Below are 22,659 nucleotides of genomic sequence, written 5' to 3'. Positions count from 1 at the left end.
TGATGCAAGGGCCACTGTTCAAGGCTCCATCCTTCTGGTCTTCTGAGGTAGGCATTCATGTACCTTTAATCTGATTAGAGATTTATATTATACATAATGAAAATGACTTCCACTATTAAGTAAATGTACAGTGGATAAAAAGAAATAATTCTTTATCCATTTATCCACTCTGTACATTTACTTAATAGTTGATAATGAAATAATTCTGCAGTTAGTCACTGATCATAACCTGCTTATTATGCCCTAGAGACAGGGATGTCAAGAAATTCACCTTGAGAGCAAAGCTTGAGATTCTTTGTAGTGCATGGAGCTTTATCTGCTCCATGTACTACTAAATACAGAGGAAAAATGCTAACTGTTTTACCAGCTTTCAAAGCCTTAAAGCACTTGGTGAGCACTGTCAGATAGATGGTGTAATATAGTCTGGTATGTTTACATTGACTATGTCATGCCTGTCAATTGTCCAGATTTTTGCAGAATGTCCAGATTTTTTGCCTCATGTGTTTGGCCTGTTCCTTATAAAATGCATGCTTTTTGGACAAATTACTGATTTTTGAATTCACATAATGACATACATATAAGTTTCAGACTTTGTATCCTACAGGAAATGCATGCTAACACAAATCGTGTTATTCTAGCTATGCTCTAAGTTTATAACAAGAAGTCAGAGACCCATTACCAATACTCACAGCAGGCAGAAACACATCTGGGTTTTATTCTGATGCTGTCTTTGCTGGTTAGTGCTATCAGATTTGAATGCCTAACAGCAAACCTGACCTTAACAAGTTAATCAGGGGTTACTTAACATTTGTTAAGGTCAGGTCTCACTCCAATAGTAGCTCTTAACTGATTTGTCTATACACCACATTTGATATATATATATATATATATATATATATATATGTATGTACATATATATATATATATATATATATATATACACACACACACACACACACACACACACACACACACACACACACACACACACACACACACACACACATACACCACAAGACAACTATGTACAGAATTCTTGTTGTTTTTGTTGTTTTTCTTTCAGCTTTTCCCTGTTAGGGTTTGCTACAGCAGAACTCCAGTCCGCTAATGATTGGCAGTTGATTTTTATGGTGCCGAGGTGCCAGCCCGACGCCCAACCTTCAATGAAGGCACGCCCATTCATGCATGTCTTTCGAACGCCACTCAACCACGGGGAGGACATGCAGACTCCACACAGAAGGCGCTCCAGCCGAGAATTGAATGGGAGAACCTCTTGCTGTGAGGCGACAACACTACCGCTCCACCACCGTGGCTTCAACTATATACAGAATTCTAATAATTTAAATTTAACCATTACTTTACCAGTTAGCTTATATAATACAATTTAATATTTTTTATCTCTGTTCTATATCTAAAATTAAATTTATAGACAAAAATTAAAGTGTATATTGTAAAAGTAACTTCTTAATGCTTTATGTAACAACACTGTTGGAGGATTCTGCCCTGCACACAAATAAGTCAGAAAACATATGGATGTAGGTGTTAGGAAAACCAGACAAACATACTTAGGCACTAATGCAACAGAACAACAAAACAATATATTTTTAATTATCCTTTAACTACTGTCTTATGCAAAATTATTTATCCATTTTGGTTCTGCAATAGCAAAAAATTAAATCCAAAATAGACTATTATCCTTCATGTGGTCTGTATTATGTTCAACAATATTCACAGCTGTCTGCAATCAGAGCTGTACCAACAGAAGCCACACTGTGCTAAGGGATGCTGAAAATACTTATCCATAACATAACAAACAAAATGTAAATACTGCAATTTACTAAAACAAAGTTAATCTGCATCACATCCAAACTGACTTCTTCCTATCTAGCTTTTCATCCACACTCATACTTTCTACCACTATCATATTTCTGAGTGTAACAATGACCCTGCAACAAGTGCACTACACCAGGAAATTCATAGCTATGTTCAAATTGTGCTGCGTCACAGAGTTCATAAAAATGTCCAAAATGCAATGACATTTACAAATATAAGGATGTTTATACTACAACGCATGGGTATGCCCAAATTAATGTTTTCAATAAAACTGTTCAAACAACTATTTTACTTATTATTTATTTGTGCATTGATCCGTAGTGATTTTTTCACTCTTCTTCTTATTTGTGCATTGATCTGTAATAATAGTTACACTTATTTTTATTTTGCAATGATCTGTAATGATGTTTACACTGTTCTTATCAGTGCATTGACTTGTAATAATGTTTACACTAATTATTTTTTATTTGCAAATTGATCTGTAATGACATTTGTATTGTTGTTCTTATTTCTGAGGTGGGGCTGTCATAATGGTTAAGGTCTTCACCTTACAAATACAAAGTACAGGGTTTGATTCTGACCTGTACTTATTGGCTAGGCTTGTAATACCCTGTAGATTGAAACACCTAATATTTATCTACGAACCCATGAACTTCATCATCCACATGGAGACCCTCTTATATTTAAACACAAAGAGGAGGCTTCTCACCAGCTCCAAACTCCTCTGATGGGCCTCCACTAGACAATAATGGGGAACCAGCAATAAAAGGATTAGATCTGATAGCAAAAAGGAAATGAATCACCCTGGCCAGTGAAGAGGAAGACTGATAGATAGGAACAATACTAGGCAAGTGGTCACAGGGACCATAAGATGCCTTGCCATATGCACATTTAAGTATACATACTTAATAGGTGGTCATCCAGACACCTGATCAGCAAGAACAACTCACATCCTACCCACAGTCATCGAGAAAGCAGAGGGTGAAAGCAATGTCTCTGACAATCAGTGACATGGAACTGTCAAGAGTGGAAATTTCCCTAGGAAGGACACAGCCCCATAAACACTCTTTTGACTAGTTGAACCATATTGTTGGTCCATTGCAAAAATGGAGATACAGACAAATTCACAAAACAGCCAGAATCAACTGCTGAATTGTCAGTATTTTAGTGGTCAACTCCACCCTCAACATTTAAGGCCAAATCCTGAGCCAGCTCCCATAAGGGCATCCCTCCTTTTATATATTTTGCTTCCAGGCTGGGAGCACCTGCTACTGTTTAAGTGCCACCTTCTTGTCTCAGCGTACTGACAACAGAGTAGCTCCAAAACTCTGTGACTGAGACAAGTACAAGCACCACTCCCCCCACCCACGTCCACAAGAGGAAGCATATTGATTTGCTAAGACTTCATCTCTTGGTAGTAGTTTTCATAGTGTCATCCTTTAATTTCATTCTCACATCACACAAAATCCCCCTTATTCATTTACTTCTTCAGTCATTTTTACCCTAGAGACCAAAAACTGGGTAGTGCCTGACAGTCTTACAAACACCCACAGCGACCTTTAAATTTCAGTGCAAGGTATAATTTAGGAAATATTCTTAATTTATTTAAAACAACGAAGAAGCATTAGGAACAGGAAAGGCTGGGGGGGGGTCTTACAGTCCATTGATCCTTAACATCATGAAGCATTAAAATGGTATATAGTAATATTACTGCCTAAATTTCTAAATATATTATTCTCAGATCTGGTAGGCAAATTAACATCAAACCTGTTCAGAATAGCTCTTCCTCCAATCCCCATAAATTATCTAATGATGTATCCATTAGGAAGGTTATGTACAAAAATGTAAGCCATACCTGTGTCCACTTGTAATATGACAACTGAGCACATAAAATCTCTAATAACAGTTCACTGTTAATTACCTGCTCATATCTACTTGAAAATAACAGATCAAACCACCATTTTATGAGACTGAAAAGACTGTTTCACTAGTTGCATCACAAGGAGCACTTTAGTCAATTATCTGAAGAAAAAGAATTCCAATTTCCTGTTGTGGTCACTATCAATTACTAAATCAATATCTGTAGAGCTCATTTTTATAACCAGTCACTCTCTTGCCCAAAACCACAGAGATGAAAAGAAAACTTGCTCTCTTAAATGATTACACTATACCTTCAGTTCATATAGATAATGTGGTAGTTCTCCACACCTCTCTTGTGAGTGCAGCTTGTTTCCTTCATACTATTTTACACTAAAAGGGAAGAAACTGTTCCTCTGCCTCTTATTATGGATTGGAATCTGCTGCTCATCAAACTTTACACCATGGGACTGGTCAAATGCTTCACTCACAGTATTTAACTCATGACTGCAATACCCATTTGGATAATCTGTAGGGCTTCATCCACACCTCTAAAAGGCTTTGCTCCAGTTTAAAACATGCATAATACCACAAGGATGAACAGCTTGCATTAAGCTCTTTATTTCACATGTCCAAACTGTAGGATGAAAAACGATCTTTTTTCAGGTGTACCACTGAATAATCTTGTTTCATCTGACTGCAGCTGCCATCCTGCCTTCCACAAATGAATTAACATCATCATCTCCTTGACTGCAAATGTATCAAAATGGAGTACAATGGGGGAAGGAGTCTTGCTACTATTCTGCCTTGCCTACCACTGTGCTTGTAAGTGCCTCTTCAAGTCTGACTTTCATTTCACGGATTTACATCCAGCATGATAATAGTCTCTGCACAAAAAAATAGGTAATCTTTTCCTCTTTGTGACTCTGACATACTAATAATGTTAATATTTTACTGTAGGTGCAGTTCTTTGAGGGTCCATTAATAATTTCTCAAGACAGCCCACCCTCACTTCAGTACCAGAATCCATATTTTCATTAGTAAGAGTTAATATGGCATAAGAGTAACCCATACAATTAGAATTTACTTCTTGAAACCTCATAGCATTGGGTTCCATATATTCATCAATCTTTTGATTCAGCCATTGCAGCTCTTGGAATATTCCCTACAGCAGTATCTCCTGCCCCCCCCCCCCCCAGAAATTGCTGCATCAGACTTTTTGCCCATGCTGTCTTGCTCCAATAATTTAAGTGCTACATCTCCTCTCTATTTGTTTGGATCAATGGTCCATGGTCCTTCTGCTTCCCTCTCAGAATATAATAACAATCCCAACATTTTCCCACATCGAATCAAAGCCTATCCAGGGTAGTTATCACAGATTTAGGCTATATAATTTAAAGTTATGTACTCACCATAACTAGGGATCTCTGTTGTCCATTTTCATTCTTCCTCAATGCATGGGTTACTGATCCGACCTTGGATTAGAATCTATCATATACACCAGACTTTCAGATCCAACTCTCGAGCTTTTCCCTCCATCCATAATTCCCCAGTCAGTCTACAATGCCTCAGATTGAGTTTTATGCCCTATAGAGCCTAAGTAGGAAGAAGAAAATAATAGTAAAGTAAGGGCTCAAACCTGGAACAGAAGGTTCCAAACTATCCATAGGATCACTCCCGAAGATGAAAGGAAGGGGGGAGGAGGGTGGGGAGTTGAGGAGGAATGACAATGGACACCACAGATGCATAGTTATGGTGAGTACATCACTTTAATATCTGATGTTACCCTTTTCATTCTTTCTCAATATATGGGACAGTCTCCAGCTACATGAATCTTGGGTTGCCATCATGGAAGGATATTCCAGAAAACTGCCGAACAAAAAGCAGCTCAGCTTCCGGAGTTCAAATCTAGTTTGTTATGAGCAATAAAAGTATGAGGATTAGACCAGGTAGCTGCTGCGCAAATATCAATGGAAGTTCTAGACCATAAGGCAGAACTGACCATAAATCTAGCTGAATGTGCCTTAGGAGGCTTTGATAGAGTGAAGCCCTGCTGAGTATATACAAATGAAATGCAATCAGTAATCCATTTGGCCAGGGTAACTTTAGAAACTGGTGATTCCAGATTCCTGGTCAGTGAGAAACAAACAACCTGTCTGTTTTCCTGAAATACTTTGTTCTGTGTAGATAAAAATTGTAGTTGTTTATGTACATCTAAATGATATAGCATGTACTATCCCTTATTTGAAAAATTAGGGAAGAAGACAAGGAAATGAACTGTTTGACTGATATTTGATTCAGACGCTACTTATGGTAAGAAGGATGGATTGGGTCGTAAAGTAACTCTTTGTGAAAAACAATGTAACGGGATTTGGAAGATAGAGCCTGGACTTCAGAAATTCACCTCACAGATATAACGGCTACTAGGAATGCTATTTTCCAAGACAAATATTTTAAATCTGTTTTGGCTGAAGGTTCAAAGGGTTGTTGTGTCAATCCCTGAAGTATGACTGTTAATTCCCAAGGAGGTGATGGATCTTTCACTGGAGGCCTGAGTAAGAATGTACCTTTTAGAAAAACCTTGCACAATTTAGAAGAAGTTAAAGAACAGTTTTTTTCTCCTGAATGAAAATCAGATATAGCTGCTAACTGTACTATGATTGTAGAAAAACTAGCACATTCCTAAAAAATAGAAGTTAAAAATTCCAGAACTGAAGATATAGGAGCAGTGAAAGGGCAAAATTACTTCTTAAGAGCCCAAATTGAAAATCTTTTCCATTTATTCCTGCAGATCTTTCTTGTAGAAACTTTCTGGGAAGACAAAAGTATGGGTCAGACCAGGAAGGAAAGCCTGAGCTGTATAGTTATTAATGGAGATGAAGAAACCATGGGGTTAGTTTGAGGCCTGGAATATTGGTATGCTTCATTCCAGAGGCATGCGAGAGAAGGTCTGGGCAGGGGGGGTCCAGTATCCATGGCGGATATTGAAGATGAGACCAAAGGAAGGGGAACCACACTTGGCGAGGCCAAAAATGGGCAATGAGGATAACTGAACTCTTCAACTGCCATGCTTTCTGTAAGAATCTTGGAATCAGAGGGGGATAAGCATCTCTCAGTGACTCCTCCTGAGGTGGGATGAGAGCAAAATACCTGCTGCACTTGCTGTTGTGGGTAGATGCAAAGAGATTACAGCAAGGTTGGCCAAATGATTGAAAATCTTCTCTGTCACTGACTGAATGAGACCACTAGTGAGGTAACAAAATGGACCTGCTGAGTTTGTCTGCCTCGACAAAGGGGGGTAAGATCAAGTTTCCCCTTGTTTGTTGATGTAACATCCCACAAACATGTTGATGGTTTGTGTTGCAATAGTCCCTAGAGGAAGAACATTTTGAAAGGCCTGCAAATCTAACAAAACCACTCTCTTGTCTAGGACATTGATGTGTGAATTGGTCTTTTGGAGGAACCATGTGCCTTAGACTGGCTATCCCAAAAAATGCCACCCTCCAAACTGGGAGGCATCAATGTGGCACTGGAGGGGCAGACTAAAAGATAAGCCCAGGTAAATCTCGTCTGACTGAATGCACCAATGAAGATGGTTTTTGCATAGTCAAGTGAGTTGGACTGGGAAGAACAGAGGATGTTGCAGAATAGACCACTGAACAGTTACAGTCTACTGGAGAGGACACATATAGAAATGTGCCATAGGAGTTAAGGTTATGGCCACTGCCATCAGACCTAAAGCCTGAAGAATGTGTCTGGCTGGAGGAGAAGGATGAATAAGACCTTTCTGTACCTGGAACTTGATTGTGTTTACAGCATGTGTAGGTAGAGTGGAAATCTAACTTACTGTGTTTAACTGGGCACCAATGGACTCCAGGCTTTGTACTTGTTGTAGTTGAGCTTCAGAGATGTTGACTGAATGCCTAGTCTTTGACAAAGTTGGAGCAAATAGTAATCCCTGGGCTGTTCTAAGAGATGCCTGGTTGGGGTGGTGAGGGACCAGTCATCTAGATATGGAAACACTTGGAATCCCAGCAGTCTCAGGTGAGCTGCTGCCATTGCCATACACTTGGGAAACACCCTGGAGGCTGTGGTGAGACCAAAGGGCAGGGCTGTGAACTGATGGTGACTAGCTCCCAACTGAAAGCACAGATATCTTCAGGATCATCTGTTCATCTTGATGTGATAGTATGCATCCTAAGATCGATCGAGCACATCCAATTGTCCTTGCGCAAAAAAGGGCAGGATGGACTGAACCACGACCATTTGAAACTTTGACTTCCTCACAAATTGATTCAGGTTACTTAGATACAAAATTAGTCTCAGGTCCCTGTCTTCTTTAGCACTAAAAATAACCTTGAGTAAGTTCCAAATCCTCTTTAGTCTGGTGGGACCTCCTTGATGACTGTTTTGTCTTACAGCTTTTGAATCTCTGGAGCTGCAGCTTCTCTCTGATTGGGTAGGACATTGGGAAATTTTCTTCTTTTGACTGGGGAATCTAGAAAAATGGTATGAAATAACATCTGGATATTATTTTTAACACCCAAGAATCTTTTGTTCTAGAAGCCCAGGCATCTGGGTGCAAGGACAAGCACCTCTCAACTGCCTCCAGAGGTTAGCAGTTGGCCAACCCTTCAGGGGCACTGAAAGGGCCTATTCAAAAAGGAATTTCAGAAACCCTGGTTTTGCAGGCCTCCTCTGATGTACGGATGGCGTCTTACATTTGAACCCCCCTGTCTCTGAAGGATTTGTCCCTGCATGAATCCTGCAAAGGTCCCTAGGATTTAGAGAAAGTACAGTTGTGTACACTTACCATAAATGTAGATGCTAGAGTGCATTCACTGTTGCAGTCATCACCTGTGGGTTATCCCTGGTGTGGTAGCCCTCGGCCGGGCCGAATACTAGAGTCAATGTTTTTCTGTGTCGGCTGCTGTTGCCTGCAGTCTGACTACAACAGTGAAACATAAAGAACAAAGAAAAACACACAGGATACGTAGCTCAGCAAGACTGCAAATTCTTTAATTAATGCTACTGGTACCTCGGCTCAAACGCCTTCAAGGAATACTAAGTTGAAATAGCAGCAGTCCTTTTATACACAAATAACTCATTAAGAACATTAACTGAACAATTATCAGTGCAATCATCTGCCCATTTACCCACATAAACCCAATGAGAAAACAAGCTGCCTTTAAAGAGGCATACATTCAATGTGAAGAAACCACCAATGTGTAAAAACCTTTTATGCATATAAAAACAATGTGTCCCAAAAGGTTGCCCAGACTCTCATCCTCACCAACTACAGGCCACAAGTTATTAAGTAATCTCCTTAGGGTGTTAGAAAAAGGGGAACATTTATTAGCAAAGTACATGGCATCCTGTTGATGTTTGTTATTAAATAAATGTTCTTCTCCCTTATCAACTATCCCCTTCATAACATCCATTCCTTCCCTCAAACTATTCACTCCTAACACCCGCCTTTCAGCTTCAAAAACTGCCTCCTGTGAATAACCTCTGCTGAGCAACCTATATCTAACCTTATCAAATTCCCTGATCAATTCATTCTTATCAGAAGTATTAGTAAAAATATGTCTAAATTCCCCATATGGAAGAGACCTTAAGACATGCAATGGGTGAGAGCTAGTAGCATACAAAAAATTGTTTACAGCTGTCTCTTTATAATAAGGCCTAAATTGAACAGCATTCTTACAGTCCACGTACAATGCCACATCCAAAAACTGTATTTTATGCCTTTCTGTCCTATATGCAAACTCCAAACCAAAACTGTTTCTACCTAAATCATCCATGAACAAACTGAAATCTGAAGGAACTCCCCTGCAAATAAAAATTAAATCATCAATAAATCGCTTGTACAACACAACATTTCTCAGAAAAAAATTGTTTAAGTACAAAAATGAATTCACAAAATGTGCCATGTACAAGATTGCATAGGAAGGAGCAAAGGAGGCACCCATGGCAGTGCCTTCCAATTGAAAAAAAAACTTATTTTCAAAAACATAAATGTTATGTGTTAAACAAAATTCCAAAAGCAAAATTATGAATGAAGTATGTGGACCATCACCCAACATTTGTGAAACAGCCTCCAACCCTTGCTTGATTCTAATGCTAATATACAACGGTTTTATGTCCACACATGCCCAACAGAAATCATCCTGCTACTCCACATTTTTAACATAATCCAAAAGATTCTTAATATGCAATGACACCCTCCCAAGGTGCATCTTCAACTGAGAATCTAAAAGAATTCCAATATTTTGTAAAAATGCCCCCACTCTGAAGCTATTGGTCTTCCTGGGGGTTTGTCCAAGCATTTATGGACCTTTGGCATGAAGAACATCCACATTTTCTTTGCCTACTCTTTGATTGTGGGAAAAGGATCACTGAGGTGCAGAAAAGCAAATCCCTATGGCAGACAAGGTCTTTCATTGCTGTTCACTCCAGAAAAGCATTTCTTTCACAGAAGGGCCAAACAAGGATATTCCAGTAAAAGAAGCAACAATGAAAGAAGACTTAAAAGGCTCTGCAAAAATCACATAACTGCATCCAGGCATGTCCCCTAACTGTAATGCCTGAAACAGCAGCCTGTGAGGTACCCTCTGCAGCATGGGATATTAACCTCATTGATGCATTGGAAATGGATAATAGACTTGCCAATTATGAAAATGATCTCTTATAGTCCTCCACAGACATGGACTGCAAGATGCATTTGGAGAGTTCCTTGGTCAAATCCCTCTGGAATCTTGTAAAGTGTACTAAATAATTCAGGGACCTCAAGGCAAAGGTCACTGAAGCAAATATGTGCTTCTCAAATCTATCCAGCATCCTCAACTCTCTATTAGGGGGATGGACAAAGGACCTCTGCTCCGCTAGCTCCATTCCTGTGGCTGCCGCCACATCCATAGCATCAACAGAGACTCCTTTGCTCCAATGGGGCCTGTCCTTCGGAGGTACCAAAATTTTACCAGGACATCGGGGGAACTGGTTCAACAGAGTCCAGTTCCTTCCATGCATGGCAACAGATGGGGTTGATAAGCTCATCAGCTGAGGAAGTCACCCAGAACATAGATGGGGTGGAACTAAAAACATCCAGAAAGACTGACTCTTCTGGAGAGGGAGTATCTGAAGACCATCCATCCTTTTGCTTAAGAATCTCTAAGAAGTATCTCAATGAGATGTCATTTGGTGGAGACCTATAGAACCCTTCCCCTTCATCTAAGTCAGTATCCTCTGTGAGAGATTACATAGGGGAATCTATGTGCCTCCTTTTGCACATTCTCTTTCAGGGAATGTCCTCAGTGGGATGATCTGGGGAGATATCCAAAGAGAGGGGAAGTTCCGGCAAGGGAACTGTCTGGTTGCTAGATGGTATTGGCTATCCCTGTGAAGTAGGTCTGATGGGATAAGAGTTCATACCTGCTGCAGGAAAAGATGTACGATCCAAAGAACAGAGAGTAATCAAGTATCTCAGATGAGGGAAAGCCTTCACTACCTTGAAGCCAGACAGACTGGTTGAAGCCATGGCAGGCCACACTGGGGCTGAAACCTCTAAAACAGTCAAGCCTCAATCCTACCCAGATCTGTGCCTTGAGGAGGGAGTCAGACCTGAGCTATCAAAAACTGAAGCTGTGAGGGGCAAGGACGACTCCAACAATATCAGAGTAGACCCTGGTCCCCCAAATCTGGCACAGATGCTTAGGCTCAAAGACACATCCCCATCTCTGAGGATAGGAGCAGAACCAGTCAGGAAGATCATCAGAGTTGAAGACCTAGCCAACTTTGGATCCGACACTGACACTCTTGGGGCTCTTGGATCTGAGGTCTCCAAAGCTGTTGGATGGATCGGAAAAGGAGAAATCACTACATGGGAAGTGGAAGGGAGGCAAACAGATCTGATGGGAGACAAAGACAGAATAACCTCAATCTGAATCTGAGCTCTGAGGAATTTCCTCATCATCCTAGCTACTTTGGCCTCAGAAAGTTTCTGGAGGATATGATGGACAAGGTTGTTGACCATGGTCTAGACTCTGTACTCGGTGTCATTTGTAGAAATGGAGAATGGAGTCAAGGAGATAATGGGTCAACTGTGAACCTGGTGAGTGAGTTTGAGGAGACTTCGACAATGTAATGGTTGGCTCCGAGGTTTTTGGGTCCCAGTGCTGCTTTGGAGATTTTGTCAGTATGACAGTCGGTTCCAAGAATTTAGGATCTGATAACTTTTTTTTAAGATCCGATGAAATCGGATTGGAAGTTCTTTGGATTTTTTGAGGAGGCTATGCAAAGCCATGGTGGTAGTTGAGGTCTTTTGATAATGGGTAGGGGATCTTTTTTGAATAATTACTAGGGGTTTGTGCCCCTGAAGAAAAAGAAGATGAAGAGGGAGACAGCATGCCCTTAAGGACTAACTTATTTCTTCTGTCTGAAATTGCTCTGGAGTTAAATGCAGTACAGATAGAGCAATCAGTATTAAGGTGTGCCACTCCTAGACAATAAATACACTCCCTGTGGGCATCAGAATTAGGAATTTTGTGCCCACAGGAGGTGCATTTTTTAAAGCCAGTAACCTTCTTGGCCATAGCTAACAACACAAGTTATACAACTAAAAGGACGTTTTTTTTTTAAAATAGATTAGACAACTACCAGCAATGGTCAAAACAGTGCCCTATAAAGGATAGAAGAAAAAGGAGCAAGAAGGAAAGACAGGTACCAACAATGGTACAGTAAGGAGACTAGCAAAAGGTAGAAAATGGGAGCAAAGACCTAACAAAAAGTAAACTCGAAAAACTTAACAAATAGGAGAGGGAGGATAGTACAAAGAACAGAACAGAACATAATAGAATAAAACAGAATAGAATAGAACAGAACAGAACAGAAGTTCTCAAGAAGTTTTTTTTAAATACTTGTTACAAAAAAATTTTACTAAGTCAAACAAAGCTCTTGAGAGTGCATCGGTATTCACACAAAATGGAGGCAAATGAGATTTGAGATATTTTAGGCTGCCTGGGCATTATGGGTTGAGGGAGAAGCTCAAGAGTGGGATCCAAAAGTCTGGTGTATTCAGTCAAGTCAGATCCATAACCAATAAGTTGAGGAAGAATGAAAAGGACAATATCAGATCCCATTTTAAATGTCTCTCAAAGACAGGGTAGCTCAAAATACATGTTGGCTAGGGATACTTTAAGTCTCTGACTGGTACACATTTTTGTGGAGATTCCCATGCTGGTTTCTTTTCTGAGTGGGATTTGAAAAGGCATGCCACAGTATTGATAGTCCTATGTTTCCTGAAATCACTGAGTTTGTTAGTGTTGTCCCTTCTAGTGGCAATATCAATGTCTCAGACTTCATAGTTATATAGGGACTATTATTTCTTGAAAAGTACGTCACTAAGTATTGGAAACAGATTGATCCAACTTACATTGCATTGTAGCATAAGTCAGCCAAAGAAGTACTGCATGTTAGAAGCTACCTTATGTGCAGGAAGGGAGGACAGTGAAACATTGCAGGATATGAAGGCATTAGTGGTCTATATTGGAACGAGTAATGAGATGCTGATGCTAATGCTGGGACAAAAAATCAAATGTACCTGTGTATTCCGGGTTACACAGGAGGACAAGGCTGTATACTGCCTAAACAAGCAAAACTGTATCATATCTCATGTAGTACATTTAACTAATGTGATTAATGGCGGGATCCTATCTTACCTCACTGGGCTTCTTTTCTACCTATGCATTTCAAGTTATCCTTCCTTATTTCTACCCCTTCTTTATTTACATTTGGTACACAATAAAAATCTTTGAAAAAAGTAACCAAAATATCAGGGAGAAAAGAAGGAAAGAAATAATACAGCAAAGACAGACAGACATCAAATCAAACATCTACTGCTGCAGTGACTTTGGAGTTCCTGACATAAATGCACTACATTAGTTCATTAATTTCTGTCTTTGCAGTCTTAACATGTGGTGAGAATAGCAAGTTATACAGAATCCCAGTTAATACTCACTGAAGGGCTGCTGTAGCAAAGGCGTCTCCAGCCTTAGAATGACAATCTAGCTTGCAATGCCATCTCCCTAAAGAAAGCAGATGGAGACACTTCCTGCCCAAGTCACAGATATTCCAAAAGGGTTTCAATGGGCCTATTAGCAGGGTCATAATAAAAGTCAGTATAACTGGGGAAACCAACTGGAAACCATTAGTTTACCCACTGGAGTACCTTGTTTATTTTGGGCAAACAAAACAAGAAGTGTTTCCTAAATGTCATTGGTTCAAGAATGACATTCCCACAGTTATCTCCTGGGTTCCAGCAAATAAAAATGCCCTGTTTTTATGAGGTTGTGGACTAAAGAATAAAAACATATAATGTTAATAAGAGTTCTATCAAGAATTACTTCTGGTATAAATACAACTTCTAGACAAGACCACTCTGCAGTTATAAAACAGCATACGTGTCAAACTGAAATCAAAGCTCCCCAGTTCATGAACTCTTCTAGCTTAATTACTTGTCAACAAGAATAATGTCTTCCACTCAAGAAATTCAGAGAGATTGAGAATGCAGATTGAAAGGGAAACAAAGGATGGATAACCTACCAAAGATGTTCAAACAAAAACAGACCACATTTTCTAAATGAGAGAGACAAATTGCTGCCTTGGCCAATAATGAGCCACCAGAGTCTTTTAGAGTTAGGCTGCAGGAACACATTTGTGACATTAGGAATAAAAAGAGAAGAAAGCCCTATTGCTTGTCAATTTAATTCTGTGCATGGGGGAGTTTATACTGACTTAAGGAGTTGCATCTTGGAACAAATACAAGCTGCTAATGTTATTTGTTTGAAAAACAGATTATGTAAAGAAACTGTTTTCATTTTAAAGTATGAAACTATGACACCTGTTGGCTTGAATCAAGAATACAACTGGAAATATATGTTGTGATGTGAGTTTTACTTGATTTAACTGATTAAGTGTTTTATGAATTAATTGCTGTTGCTCTATAAGGTGTGTTGTTTTTTCATTGCTATTATCACCGGGAAGGCTGATTGCTGAGGCGCTAGAGATTTGGCGTCTTTAATAAAAGAGGTACCTATACTGGTCTTTGTCGTTTATTTTTCTGTTCCTTTTGGTGCCTGGTGGTTTTGGATTTATGATGGCCAGTGGTACTTCTTCCTTTTCACAACTACCCCGCTTATTCCAAGAGGATGGGGTAGAACGAAGTCAGAGGACTATGGAACAATATGTTGGGCGGTCTAGAGAGACACAACAGTAAGGTAATTCATCTTCCAGAGCTACTAAAGCTGCGAAACCATGGGAAAGAGTTTTGCTGCAGGGGACTAATAAGAGACCATCTAACCCCTTCCAATGTGTGGGTCAATTGGATTTTATAATATTCCTCCTGATGTCAGAGGTATTTTTGACTCTCTTGAGAAAGTGTTGTATAAAGAAAAATAATTGCACAGTTTGCAATGATATACTGATTTGGATACAATGCCTAGAGGGTTTTGTTTTGTCAAATATTCCACCACTCCATTTGATACAACTGATGCTGTGGATAAACAATTTGAAACAAAGTTGGTTTTGGCTGCTCATAGGTGTGTTGTTGAGTGGCTGCATATTTTAATTGAGAGGGATATGATTAAACAATGCAAAGTGAAGGATGACATTGGAGCCTGTTGTTCTAGTTTGGCTGAAAAAGTCAATTCTTAACCAAATATTGGCTAACTTTAATGTTAAACTGGAAGAAGCTTCAAATGACATTAAAAGAAAGATTAACAAAACTGGAATGGGACATTTGTGATTATAACAGTGGGTTTGCCTTTAAGAAGTCATCCCATAATAAATGTACTTCACAGAAGCAGTGCCCTTCGGGTGGAGCTAATTCTAAACTGAGTGTTTCTTTTGTATCTTCGGAAGCAGTTAGTAACATGGGAGAGTCAGAGGAAGACGAAGGTGGTTATCCACCATTGCTGAGACCACAAGAACCTGAGTATCTGCAAAATAACTTTCAGAACCAGCACGATTTTTATGGAAGGAAAAGAAGTTGAACAGAAAGCAACAGAAATGGACAATATTTGAGGTATGATAACCTCCAAAAACGGACTAAATATTGATGTTCATAAAATATTGTCGCTGTTAACAAATACTGCTTTAGATAATTGTGCTAGTTTTATTTTGAATTTATCGGGTTATGTTTTAAATCAGAGTGAGATTTCAGTGCTTGAATGTGGTCTAAAGTTTGTGCCAACTGCACTTCCTAGAAAACATGTGGTACTAACAGAAATTTTTCAACTAGTTTGTAAATTACATTTATGTAATTTTTTTTCGAAAATGAAAAAAGAAATGCTTATTACTGAAGATAGTGTGGATGAAAGTGATCTGGACACTAATGACAGTTTCTTTACTTGTGAATCTTTTTTTTCTGATGTAACTGCTAGTAATGATACTAATCATACCTCTCAACCTGGTAACATCAAAAATCTGGACAAGGCCCATGAAAAATAGATACAAATCTGTACGCTGATTAACATATAATTTTCATACATAATTATGTAACCCCACCCACTCGAATGGAATCATGGGATACCAACTTTCAAACACAAACTGAAGAACAGACAACCAAAACATGGCACCAGAGTCCCCCTGCAGCCATACCAATGTCCCATTACCTGGCTATTTCGCCCCATTTGCCATAGACACTAATGTGTGCATACTGCTTTGCTTCTGCAATGATTTGGATTTTATTTTTACATTTTACTGTACAGCAATGCAGGCGCACTAACATCTGGTAAACAAAGCAATACTGTCTCACAATGAAAATAGGCTTAGCATTAAAACTTCTCTGTTCTTGAAACTTATATTCATTGAAACAGCATTGAAACCCACACCACATCCAAAGAAAATGCATCTGGCGGCTTAGCATTAAAACTTCTCTGTCCTTGAAACTTATATTCATTGAAACAGCATTGAAACCCACACCACATCCAAAGAAAATGCATCTGGCCAGTGGTGGATAAAGATTACCTTTGGGCCGTTTTCAAATCTTCTGCCCCTTGCACACAAAACAAGAAACATACATGTGTTCTTTCCTTTGATAAACCTTCCTGACTTCATTAAATTATATTCCTTGTATAATACAACACACACTTGCGAGAGCACATTTTAAATTTATTGTCAGAACTTTTTTCCAGTAGGCTGTACTGTAGGCAATGAAACAAGACACATTAACCAATAATGACAACACTGCCCAATTCAGTACATTTCCATCATAAGTCTACTTCCACACCCACACTATAAATAGAATGACAGTAGCTAAGCCATAGGCATCTTGCACAGTGTATTGTACTTATTTTCAATTTCAATTTTGGGGGGTGGGGACAAAAGGTCAAAAAACCAAGGACACATTTTAAACATTGCTTGTATAATTTTGAAAAATTGCTAGAATAAAATGTTGTGTTACCAACATGCATTTCACTGGCAAGTTTTGAATCCAGGACCCTATGCACTACAGTCAGAACATACCACTATGCCAAATCAGCAGCTTCTTGAAACACAGGAAAACTGAAACTTAATGGCTATCATTTAGTGAATTCATTTCTCACCTCTCACCATAGCTCTCAACCTCTTAGCACAAAAAACCTTGACAAAGACAATAATGGGGGAATACAGATTCAGTTCTCACTTCTCACCATAGCTCTCAACCTTTTAGCACAAAAACCCTGGACAAACAAAGCCAATAATTAGGGAATACAAATTCAGTTCTCACGTCTCACCATAGCTCTCAACTCTTAACACAAGAAACCTTGATACAGCTCATAAGTGGTGGTGGCTAGGGAGTAGGGACTTACCAGGGACACATTTAAAACATTGCGTGTATAATTTTGTAAAGTTGCTAGAATAAAATGTTGTGTTACTTATCACCAATTCACCATGCATTTTACTGAAAAGCTTTGAACCCAGCCAGGACTCTATGTACAGTATTTAGAAAATTAGACCAGCAACCTCAAATAGGTACTACACAAACGAAACATTCCGACTGATTTAAAGAAACTCAAATGACTGGCCGACATCTGCGACATCATTCTGAAAGGAAATTGTTTTCGCAGTGAAAAGTTACTCAAGACACGGTGACGGCCGGGTATAAAAATAAAGCCCAAATCAGCTCCAAGCCTGCTCTACCTTCTGCCTCATCTCCTTTGAAAGAAAAGTAATAAATCCCTGCTAAGACAGTCTTCTTACACACAGATATGAACATTCAGTGCATTCACTAGGCTTGCCCAAGTGCCACTCGTCAAGACAGCCGATGCCAGAAGTCCCACGCACGCTGCAAAAATTGTCAGCACAGTTTAACACACGCCACCTTCTTCAGCCTCGACAGTGTACTTCCTCTAACTCTGACAGTTCTGAAATGCCGTCAAAATCCTTTCTCCACAACGCACAGCCACAGATAAAGCATATACCTTACCTTGACCCGAGAAGTGTAAACACAACATGCTTTTCTCAGCTTTTTTAAGGGGTGGTTTCCTACCTGACTTGTTTCCGAATGCCTGAATGCTGCCCAGAAATTAATCCATTTGAAAACATCTTAGAGCGAGCCGAGAAGCTGTTTCTGATTCTGAACTTCGAATAAGAATAACTCCAAACTGGCAGATGGAGCAGCTTAATGCTTAAAACTTGTTTCTGAAGCGCTCGTTTGAATAACCCGCTAACTGCTCACACTCGCAGATCACGGGGAAAACCGGAAATGTGTCCTTGGAGCACTTAAGCTCAATTCCGACAGGCTGATAGCCCTGACGGTGCTGACGTCATCGCGCACGTGATGACGTCAGTGCAAAATAAAAAATGTACGAAAATTTAAAAATAAAACAAGAACTAAAGCTGGGAAAAGTCGGAAATGGAGGGGTGCCACTCGTGAATCGTGGCTCCCCAGTATTTGGACCCAAAACCCGGTAAAATCCGAGTTATTCGGTACGGTTGGGAGGTCTGATACTAATGCTTATTGTTTATTAGACACTACTAAGGTACCTGTTAAAAGCACATGTATTCCCCCTTTTAAACATGAGGGAATATAGCAATAACCCACGCCTGGGTGTGGGTAATGCTGGATTTACCCACGGTTGGTGTGGTTTGGTCATGAGGGCGAAGCCCGAGTGGCCAAACAAAGCCAACCGTGGGTAAATCCAGCATTACCCACACCCAAAAGTGGGTTATTGCTATTATACAATTACATTATTTAAGAAAAAAAAATAATTACTTTTCTTAAATAATGGCATTGTATAATGCCTCCTTGCTGCCCCTCCACAGCTGTCTGGTATTCTGCGGCAGTTCTAATGTACTGTGCATGCGTATGCTTATGCAGTACATCAGAGCTGTGGGCAAAAGCAATGGAGAAAGCAAGATCTCTGTTGCTTTTTACAAACTGTTTCGTTATGTTAAATGGGTTTAACATTGCGAGACAGCTTTAAAAAAAGCAACGGAGAAAGCAAAATCTCCGTTGCTTTTTACAAACCATTTCGCTATGTTAAAGCAGTTTAACATAGCGAGACAGCTTTAAAAAAAAAGCAACAGAGAATCTCCGTTGCTTATTTTAAAGCTGTCTCGCTATGTTAAACCCATTTAACATAGCGAGATAGTTTTGAAAAAAGCAACTGAGAAAGCAAGATCTCCGTTGCTTTTTACAAACTGTTTCGCTATGTTAAATGGGTTTAACATAGCGAGACAGCTTTAAAAAAAGCAGCGGAGAATCTCCATTGCTTTTTTTAAAGCTGTCTCGCTATGTTAAACTCGTTTAACATAGCGAGACACTGTTGCTGTAAGAGTTATAGTAATGGAAAAAGTCTGGGCGACCGGACCTTTTTCCATTACTATAACTCGGATTTGCAACGTGCACGCTGACCAATCAGCGTGCACATTTTTGAATATTAATGGGGGGTCATTGTATAATATCTAATTTTCCCTCTATGGTGCATTATTCAGTGGAAAGCATTTTTGAAAATTTTTTGAGAAATAAAATGCTTTATGTTATAATCTAAGTAAGCAAGAATGGCAAGTGTTACAAAATATGAGTAAATGGAAAGAGATAGTTACAAAGCCTTCTGATAAGGGGAATAAAATTGTACTATTACACTTTACTCAGTATCTTAAAATGTGTATGGATCATTTAAATAATAATGAAGTATATAGGGCATTTAGTATTGCTGATTATGAACAAGCTGTGGAGAATTTTAAAGCTATTTTACAGAAAGGCTACAGGCTTGGATATTTGTCTAAAAAAGATGTTGAGTTAAATTCAGTGTGGATAATTGCCCTTTAGCCAAATTCTACTGTTTGCCTAAGGTCCACAAAAACCTGGTTTCTCCCTCGGGACGACCAATAATAGCAGCTAGTAATTATTTTTTACATAATATAGGAATTATACTATACTGTTATTTAACTAGGTTTGTTGTAACTTTGGATTCTTATATTAAGGATTCTTTTGATTTTTTAGAAAAAAATAAAGTCTGTGTCCTGGGATGAAGATTATTGCTGGATTGTTTTAGACATTAAAAATCTATATACTAATATTAAACACTCAGTAGGTCTGGAATACCCAGACTGATGTCTTAAGTGTGCCTGTTATTAGATATTGAATGAAACTGTCCACACCTCACTGCACAGGAAACCTTTTTCAACAAACTCCGTGCTTACTGCTACCAGCTGCCATCCTAAATACATGATTCAGAATACATCTAAAGCTCAATGTGCATGTTTGAAATTTTTTTTGTTTTCAGATCTGTGGAATTATTACAACTTACAAGTTTTAGATTTGTATCACAGATCTTAGGATACTGCCTGGGTGGGAAAGGCTGAACAACATGTCAACAATATGGATGGGGTAAGCCTTACATAATACCACCACAAGACAGATCAGAATACTGATTCACCCAGATTTATTACCACTTATGGTGGTAATATGAACCGAGTTAAACAGAGTATACAGAATACCTGGCAAATTTTACTTAATTTTTTAGGTAGCATCTTACCAAAGTTTTATAAATTTAACTATAGAAGTTAAGAATTTGGGTTAGAGATTTAGCAAACAAGCAACAACAGGAACACTTAATATTAAAAAGGGTTATGATGAGTAATAGTGTAAGCTTATTGTATGGTCATTACAGTGCACGTAAATAAGTTCTGCAGACTAAAGGCTTTTTAACAAATACATACAGGGGTCCTTGAGATACATCTGATCTTTTGGATGAGATGTTAAACTGAGGTATCATCTGCTTTGAGTTGGTGGTAGCCCAGGTAGAGGTAAAAGATAGCATGGCACTTATTAACAAGAGTAGGGAAAATTTTCCAGTGCCCTGGACACATTTTCTTTAGTTAGTATGCCCACCACCTTGGCTCTCCCCTGAAAAGAGGCCACTGGCTTAGTGGGACTAAATTGGTCAACAAAGTGTAAATACATTTGAAAAATTTTCAAGTAATAGTGATTAGGCCATGGATTTGGTTCAGTGTTTTTTGTGGGGCTTTCTACACAAGTCAGACATGGCAACCTTTTGAGACTCAAATATATGAACACCTAAGTGATGTTAAATGCAAGAAATTAACAAGCTCATTGTTCAAACCTTCTTATACTCATCCTGGAACTGTTTTTTTTTTACATTTGTTGGCATTGAGAAATATAATACACATAATGCTTCTATTTGGCATTTACATTAAGTACTGAATAGGAAAGAATGCATGTAGGTAATCTATATAAGGGCTCTTTTCAAGGCAGGTTTGATAGAGTCAGTGTATTTTTTTATCTACTTGTATGTATTTCAGTGGCATACTTATGTTTATGGTGCCTACAATGAATATGGTCATGATATTCCATCATTACCACCAGTTAGAGTTTTTATTACATTATAGTGAAGGGCTGGCTAGCTATCATGATTATATATTTTTTAGATGACCACTGTCTTTGAGACTGAAACATTACAGTAATGCTGCTTGGAACTTCTTCATAAATGGTTGTTTAGAAAAACTACAGGTATGGTTTTTGTGCATTTTTATACTTTTGCTTAGAATAGCAACACATATAATTATGCTATTTCATATTTATTTTGTATTACATGATGGTTAGTGGCAACAATATTCTTACATTGAGGTCAAAGACTACCTCAACTGGATGTCCTTGTTCTCTGCTAAGAACAACTTTATTTTATCTTGGGTTTAACAAGGCTTCCATGAATTCTTTTTGTCTTCTTTGCAGTTAAACACGACTTGGGCAAGCTTAGGGAGAACCTCAGGTAGTTAAGTACTGAATAGTATAGTATACCGTGTAATAGTCTATTTCTTTCACTTAGGTGGCTTGAATTAAGCAATCATCTAAGTATGGATAACTATAGATCTCCTGAGACTTGAGATGGGCATACCAGTGCTAATCATTTGGTATACACTATGGGTGCAGTGGAGAGACCAAAAGGCAAGGAGGTGAAATTAATATGCTGGGGTCCTGAACTGAAGTTTAAGTACTGCCTATGGACTTTGTGGATAGGACATGAAATAAAGAAATAATTGTTCTTCATTTTGTAGCCTGAAGAAATCCTCTCCAGCAGAGTTGGAGTAAACTGAATGTGAAAAGGTGGGCACAGCCTGACAATACTGCCAAGAATACATGGAAACTCTCTTCTTGGCTAAGTATAATTTCCTGGTGTTGGATTTCCTAGCCTCCAATAATACGAAGAAAGAAAAAGTGACTGGGAGGTACTAATCTGAAAATTTTCAGACTTGAACAGACATTCCTAGAGTTTGGGGTGTGCTAATGCCCCTACCTTTCTGATTAGCAATTTGCAGTGGGCTTCTAATCATTGGCACCCACTATACACGTCAGCTTGTGAAACTATGTCTGCTTTGACCAATTTAGAGTTCTTAGAATGACTGATACATCTTTTCTCTTCCATTTATCACACATATTAGGTTAAAACTGGAAGGAAAATGCAC

This window comes from Protopterus annectens, chromosome 5.part0, assembly GCF_019279795.1.
Source record: "Protopterus annectens isolate FY-2018-M chromosome 5.part0, PAN1.0, whole genome shotgun sequence".
NCBI lineage: Eukaryota > Metazoa > Chordata > Ceratodontiformes > Protopteridae > Protopterus > Protopterus annectens.
The sequence above is the reverse complement of the archived record's forward strand: the minus strand, read 5'-3'. Positions refer to the sequence as shown.